This window comes from Myotis lucifugus, unplaced genomic scaffold (assembly GCF_000147115.1).
Source record: "Myotis lucifugus unplaced genomic scaffold, Myoluc2.0 scaffold_130, whole genome shotgun sequence".
Classification (NCBI taxonomy): Eukaryota; Metazoa; Chordata; class Mammalia; order Chiroptera; family Vespertilionidae; genus Myotis; species Myotis lucifugus.
Genome location: NW_005871178.1, coordinates 1,170,218 through 1,177,792, shown reverse-complemented (window position 1 = coordinate 1,177,792; position 7,575 = coordinate 1,170,218). Strand labels below are relative to the sequence as shown.

At 42.8% G+C, this 7,575-nt stretch overlaps 1 pseudogene; it reads right to left on the bottom strand.

Annotated features, from left to right (window-relative positions):
* Positions 1–1,477: 1,477 nt before the first annotated feature.
* Positions 1,478–1,714, bottom strand: LOC111827092 (annotated as a pseudogene).
* Between the last annotated feature and the right edge of the window lie 5,861 nt (positions 1,715–7,575).

Sequence of the window (7,575 nt, the reverse complement as noted above, 5' to 3'; positions counted from 1 at the left end):
TATTGGCTGTCTTCCCTATGCTGTACTTTACACACCCATGACTATTCTGGTAACTATCAATTTGTACTTCTTAATCCCTTCACCTTTTTCACCCATCTCCCCAAAACCCCTCTTATCTGGCAACTTTCAAAATGTTCTCTGTATCTGTGAGTCCATTTCTTTTCTGCTGTTTTTTGATGTTCAATTTTATTCATTTTAATATAGCTATATTTATCAATCATTTTTTTAGCTATCATTTTTTTCTCCTTAAGAAGCACTTCCATACCATAAAACCACATAGACATATCCTTAAATATTTTTTACTTTCAGAGTTTCACCTTTTACACTTAAGTTTTAAATTTACCTGGACTTCATTTGCTTGGGAATATGGCCTCAGACAGGGATACCATGTCGCTTTCACCCCCCATGGGTAACCTGTTGTCACAGCATTATTTATTAAACAGTATCTTCTCCCTCAGGTGACATGCAGTGTTCCTTCTGGCATAAGTCACATTTCTGTAGTTGAATAGGTCTCTAGTTTGTTTATTTCTGAGACAATGCCATACTGTTTTTAACTCCTGTTGATATCAAACTTTACTAGAAGTTTTGAGATATATGGAGCATGTTCCCCACTCTTATACTTTTTCTTCTTCAAGAGTGTATTTTCTATCCTTGGATCTTTGAATTTCCATATGAGTTCCAGAATCTGCTTTTCAAGTTAAAAACATTGTTTTTAATGTTCTGTTGGGGGTTTAGGTTAGTGAATTGATTTAATAAATCAGTTTGAGAAAATTGCTATTGAGACTACTTAACATATATCTCTGCCCTTATGTAGGTCTTTTCAGATGTCTGTCATTAAAGTTTTAAAATGTTCTTCTAAAGGTTTTGACCATCTTTTATTAGATTTATTTTTAAGTAACTTAGATTTTTTTTTGTGTTTGAGATCTCTGGTGGTTTTGAAGTATTCCTGCACATTCTTTGAAATGCCTCCCTTTAAAAAGTGGAGCTTAATGCTGATCTTATTAGGTGTGGGATGGACTTACAGACTTGCTGCTAAGGAGAAAATAAAGCAGAAGTAATTCAGAGACTAGATATAAATGGTACTATGCCTTCTTCCTTGCTCTTTCTCAGATCACCGTCTGTGTAGGAAGACAGCCTCCATGTCATGAGGATACACGAGCAGCCTTATAGAGAGGTCCATGTGGAGATAACTGAGACCTGCTAAGACCCAGCAAGAATTGAGGCCTGCAGACTCCATCCACAAGGATGGACCATCTTGGAAGTGGGTCCTCTAGCCCCCGTGAAGGCTTCGAATGACTACAGCCCCCCCAACATGTGACTGCAGCCTGTAGGAGACCCTGAGGCAGTCCATCCTGCTGAGTCATTCCCGAATTTCTGCCCTCAGATACCGAAAGAGGTAAGAGATAACGCATTTTTTGTTTGTTATCTAAATTGTGTTTATTGGGATGGCTCCCCACTCACTTGATTGGAGGTGCTTTTAGTGCTGCCTCCTTCTGAAGGAGCATCCTTTTGTAAGCCTTGTTTTCCTCCGGTCGGCTGACAGAGGACAGTGGAGCTACTGTTTGTGCGAGGCTAAAGACGGTGGTGATCTTCTAGCATCCTGGGCATTTCACACCCATGAAGTAGGCACTGGGGCTCTGCACAGGCGCTTCTCCTTGTGTCCCCTCTTCTCCGCTTCTGGAGAGGGATGGAGGAGATCCTTAGTGAGAGGCATGTCATCATGAGGAGGTTGTCACCGCCGGACCATCATGTTTGTTATTTTAAGCCACTATGTTTTGGGATAATGTGTTACAGAAAAATATGTAAGTTATACATCTTATTAAAAATTATGTTTTCTGTTTGTTGCTGCTATACAGAAAAAATATATATTCTTATTGATTTCAGAGAGAGGGAAAGAGAGGGAGAGAGAGAGAGGAAAAGGGAGGGAGGGAGGGAGGGAGAGAGAGAGAGAGAGAGAGAGAGAGAGAGAGAGAGAGATCAATGATGAGAGAAAATCATTGATTGGCTGAATTGAGCCTGCAAACTGGGCATGTGCCCTGACTGGAAATCAAACCATGACTTCCTGGTTCGTGGGTCAGTGCTCAACCGCTGAGCCACACTAGCTGGGCTGCAGTTGACTTTTTTTTTTTTTAAAATATATATTTTTTTATTGATTTCAGAGAGGAAAGGAGAGGGGGAGAGAGAAACATCAATGATGAGAGAGAATCATCGATCGGCGCCTCCTGCACGCCCCCCACTGGGGATCGAGCCCGCAACCCAGGCATGTGCCCTTGGCTAGAATTGAACCCGGGACCCCTCAGTCCTCAGGCCGATGCTCTATCCACTGAGCCAAACCAGCTAGGGCTGCAGTTGACTTTTTACATTATTCTTATAGTTAGCTACTTTGCTAAGTTCACTTATTAATGCAATAATAATAAATTTTCTATAGATTCTATTGGGTTTTGTGTAAACAATCAACAAACACCACTTAATGGCAGATTTTTTTCTTTCCATCTTTATATATTTTTCTTCTCTTAAGTAGATGGCTTGGTCTTCAGTATGATATTGATGAGAAACAATGATAGTGGGTATTCTTATCCTGTTCCTGATTTTAAGGGGATTTTTGGATATTTTTCCACTTAGGGATGTTGTTGCTTCCCAAGTTTCTGGTTTATATCCTTATTGGGTTAAGGCAGCTATTGCTTCCCTCTCCTTGCTTCCCTCAATACCCAGTGCTCACATGCATACACATTTGTGCTGGTAGATCTGCAGTTTGGAATTGCATGGAATTGATGAATCAGAAGAAACAAACATTCAAAGTGCTGTTGGATGTTGCCAAGCCACCCTGCCAAAAAATTGCATTAATATAAAACCCCACAATAGTATATGTGAATGTATGCTTTTCCATATCTCACCTAACCCTTTTTATCCTCAATGCAGCCCCCATTTTCTTAATAATAAAAATCAGTCATATAGCCGTTACTATGTTCCAGGCGCTGTTCTAATGCTTCATTTATATTAGCTCATTTTATCCTCACAACCACCCTTTGAGGTAGGTGTTATTGTTACCCCCAGTTTACAGGAGAAAAACTATGGCACAGGGAGATTAAATAACTTGTCTAAGGTGACCAACTATGAGTGATATAGTCCGGATTTTAACACAAGCTCTCTGGCTCCCACATTCATGCTCTTAAACCTGATGCTGAATGGCTCTTTATAGCTAACAGCTATTGAGTGCTTGCCATGTGGCAGGAGCTGTTGCAACTCAGTCATCACAATCACCTTGTAAGGTTAAGGACTCTTATCACCCCCAGTGCTTTGCATATTGCAGCACATTATACTAGTACATTTTTGTTCCTGAGTGAAAGCATTGGTTTGATGGCGGCTTGGTTGGGTGGCTGATCTTCCTATGCCTTTGATTTTTCTAGGAGTGGTTCCTGCAGGCCATCAGAATTTGCCCTGGGACTGGGGCTAGATTGAGACACGCTGCATGACTCAAGAAAAGGCATGTGGTTGTAGTTTGAATTTAGTAAGGATAGGATTCATATCCATTCTGAACAAGAGACTGTCTGAAAGAGCAAGGGCTCAGGAAAGAGAAAGGCTTGGATAAAGATTCCCTTCCATTTACCAGCTAGGGTTTTTTCAAATCTCTGAGTCTTAGAATTTTTTCATATGTAAAACGAGGACACTAATAGCAACTTTGTGGTATTGTGAGAATTAAGTAAAACGGCATGTGTGGTGTGTCTGGCCAGTTGCCTGGCATATGGCACTTGCTCTGCAAGTGTGAATTCCTTTGTCCTTCCCCAGGAGCAGCTGTGTAACAGCCCGGATCTCTATGTGTGAGGGTGTGGCAGGCAAGGACATGAACAGAGCAAGGAAAATGGGGCAGGTACACAAGGTCACCAGGGTGAAAGTTCTGGGTGCCTAGCAACAGGCAAAACTGGGAAAACAAGGACCTCGCCCCCAGGGTGATCTTTCCTCCCCTAGCATATTGCTGGTCATTGAGTTTAGATCCCTCGAACTTGTTATATGGCTTGTCATGTGGTTCAGATCCTCCTCTGGCATGTTGCTAGTCATGTGGGATAAACCTCCTTAGAGGGGGAACAAAAAAGGGGATGAAGCATTAAGCCCCCAGGACAATGGCATTCTCACTCGTATCACATACATCTAGGCCTCAGTTGTGTCTCAGCTCCAGGCGCATTGACTAATGACCCCCTGCCCTGGTCCCAGTCAGTGGAAATCACAACCCTGAAAGGACACACCTGGAAAGCTGACTTCCCGTAAAATCCCCACCCTTAAAAGGCCTGAGCATGGAGGACCCAGCAGCTCTCCCTCTTGGGAACATGCCCACACCGCTCCCCTCCCTCTCTTTTCTCCTCCCGGGTATGTGACATTTACCCTTCTCTCTGCTAAGCTCCAAGGGCTCCTTCTGTTGCCTCTGTAACTTGTTTCCTGAGTCCATTTCTTCTACGGCTCACTTCTACCTCTGTGACTTTCTAAATAAACGTTCTCTCCTAGTTTGAGTCTTGGCTCTGAATTCTTTCTTAGCCAGAACTCTATTACCGAAGTTGCTGACCTGAGGTCCAGTCTGACTCCACCTGTATAACACCTGGTGCCATTCTTGCTGCCAGCAAGGGTATAAACCCAGCCCCAAACTAAAACCTAAAATCCAGTGAATAATCTACACATAGATCATTGAGAGTTGATTATACTCGAGCAGATGTTTTCACTAATGTAAAAGAAATGCATGATTCCTTACTGGGTGCAGGTACAATTCAAAATACATTACGTATGTAGTAGCTTAAATTCTCAACCAACTCTATAAGGTATGCATGATTATTATTATCCCATTTTTGTGGACAGAGAACCTGAGGCACAGTGAAGTTGAGTAACTTGCCCTTGGCCACACAGCTAGTAAGTAACAGCTGGGATTCAAGCTCAGGCTCTGAATCCAGTCTGAATCACATGTTCTCCATCTGTGATAGCTCAGAAGACAAATTCCTGACAGATGTCTTACCAAGAAAAGACCATGTATAAAATTCAGGTTAGGTTTATGTTTGGCAGTCCATTTCTAATGCTTTCTTTGGATGTCTTTCTTCTATATCCAATAGTGTATATTAAAGTTAATTTGAATCTTTACCATTGTGTTTGTTTCATAAAAGACCATCCATCCATCCTTCTATCCATCCATCATTTCACTTATTCCTTCAACAATATTTGTTAGGCCTTTTAAAGGCAGGACAAAGGCATGAGAAGACTTGAAATCAAAAGACCTGGTTCCAAATGGTGGTTTTCCATTTCCTAGCTGTGTGACCTTGGGCCAGTCACTGAACTCTCTGATCCTCCGCCTCTTTAGATTAAACAGAAGAAATAATGTCAACATCTCTGTGGTGGTCCGATGAATAGATGAGATCATAATGAGAGAGAAAGTGATTTGCAAACTGTAAATGCAAATGTTATTTGAGGAAAACTATTCCAAAAAGAGGAGCCAGCCAGAAGCCTGTGCTTACTTAAGCAAAAAACCCCGCTTTGGGAATAAGAAGTGAATTAAATTGCTTGCTGTCCCTTTATTGCTGATCTCAGCCAGGGTTTGAGCTTCAGTTGTGGCACGTGAACAAAGGGAGAAGCTTTGAGGGAAGCTGGCGTGGGGATCCCACTTCTCTTCTGTAAGTGTCTCCGTGGGAATGGGTTAGGTTTGTCCGTCAGCAGAGTGTTGCCTCCTTTGTGGTCCAGAATACAAATTGAAATATTACACTACAAAATTATTAGCATTTCCTTACACAGAAAAGAGGTTAAAAATGAACAAGTGGCTCACGGACTCGGTAGAAGAGGTGGATTGTACCAGGCAGCTCTGCTGGCACGCTGTGGAAGAGTCTGCCTTCAGACCTCCCAGAAGCATTTCAAAGGCAAAGATCTCTGATTTAAATCATGAGGACTTTTTTTCTTCCAGAAAGTTGTCTTGTGTGCCAATGCCCTTTAAAATAGCTGGTTGCTGGAGTGACTGGCCAAATTAGAATCCACTAATGATAAGTAAGTGAGAGTTGAATGGGTACCAATTCCTAGTCCCACTCTGCAGGGATCCTTATTCTTCAGACCTGACACCAGACCTGAGAAGCTGCGTTTTTAAAAGCTCCCAGGAAGATGCTAATTCACAGCTGGATGTGGGAACCAGGGCTTGGTGATGAGGATGAATAAGGCCTGTAGGTTGCATATGGGATTGGTGAGTTGGGGGAACTAAGCTGGTTTTTGGAATGCCTCTGTTCTAGGTTCTATTCACCCCCATTATTCATTATCTTCCCTCCCCCTTTTTTTCATGAAAACTTGTTTTTAGTATAGTTTTCTGGACAATTGCAGCATGCCAGTTTTGAATCACTTTAATTGCTGCCTTCCTGGTCAACCATTTGCTCAGAATATAGGTGAATGATTTTAGGAGGGTATTTGCATGATCCTCTCAACTCATGCCCTCCAGCCACAGTTATGTGATTGATGTTGGATAACACTGTTTCCCTGATAAAATCTCAATGCTCAGCTCTCTACTCCTCTCCTCTCTTTACGTTATGAATGCAACTACTGCTGGGTCAGGGTGTGCCCTGGGTGGGGAGTCCCTGCCCAGGTCCAAGTCAGAAAGATTAAAAAAAAAAGTTTTTCCTATTCTCAAGAACCTTGGAGACAGTTGTTGATGAAGGTTTGGAAGTCACTGCATTTTCTAAGAAGCTGATGAGAGACAGGGGCGCACAGGCACAACTGTGACCTAGGATGCCAGTAGGTTTGTTGGCCGTGTTGCTGTGTGGTTGTCTCTGTACTCTTATCTTGACAAATGACTTTGTGATCAGTCAAACCTGTCCATTGGAATTCTGGGTTCCCACACTATGTGACAGGTTGCTTAACTTCTCTGTCTTTTGCTTCCGCATCTGAACAAAGGATTTAACAATGCCCAAATTACACGTTTGGTTTGAAGCTAAGATAAGACCTGCAAGTGTCTGGTGTGTAATAAAAGTTAGTTTTTGCTCAATCTAGAGCCTGCTTCTGCCTTCTCAGTTTGTACTGGAGGGTGAAGTGGAGCCTGTTGCAAGGTGAGCCCGTCTTTTTTTTTTTTTTTTTTTTTTGAGAGAGAGAAACATTGATTTGTTGTTACACTCATTCCTGCATTCATCCATTGATTCTTATATGTGCCCTGACCGGGCATCAAACCCACAACCCTGGCATATTGGGATGATGCTGTAACCAACTGAACTACCCGGCCAGGGCCAAGGTGAGTCAGTCTTGATAGGAAAGTTTATTAAGCTGAGCCGATGTGTGAAAGGTGCTGGGATACACATCTGGGCATCTCACCTCATAGAGTACCCTGCGGCAGCACAGAAAGTAGCAGCTTGGTGAACCCAGAAGGCGACAGAGCAGGTTGTTGCAATCTGATTGTGAAGGGGCTGTGGACCCAGGGGGCTGTTTTGGTGGCATCCCTCCCCCTGCTCCGCCCCCAGATAAATTGCATACCAGTCAGGGGTAAGAAGGTCTCCTGATAGAGTTGGTAACATGATATCTATGGTTCTGGGAAAGTTCCCACTTGCAATGTGAGACTCAGAAGGCAAGGGCCCTTGG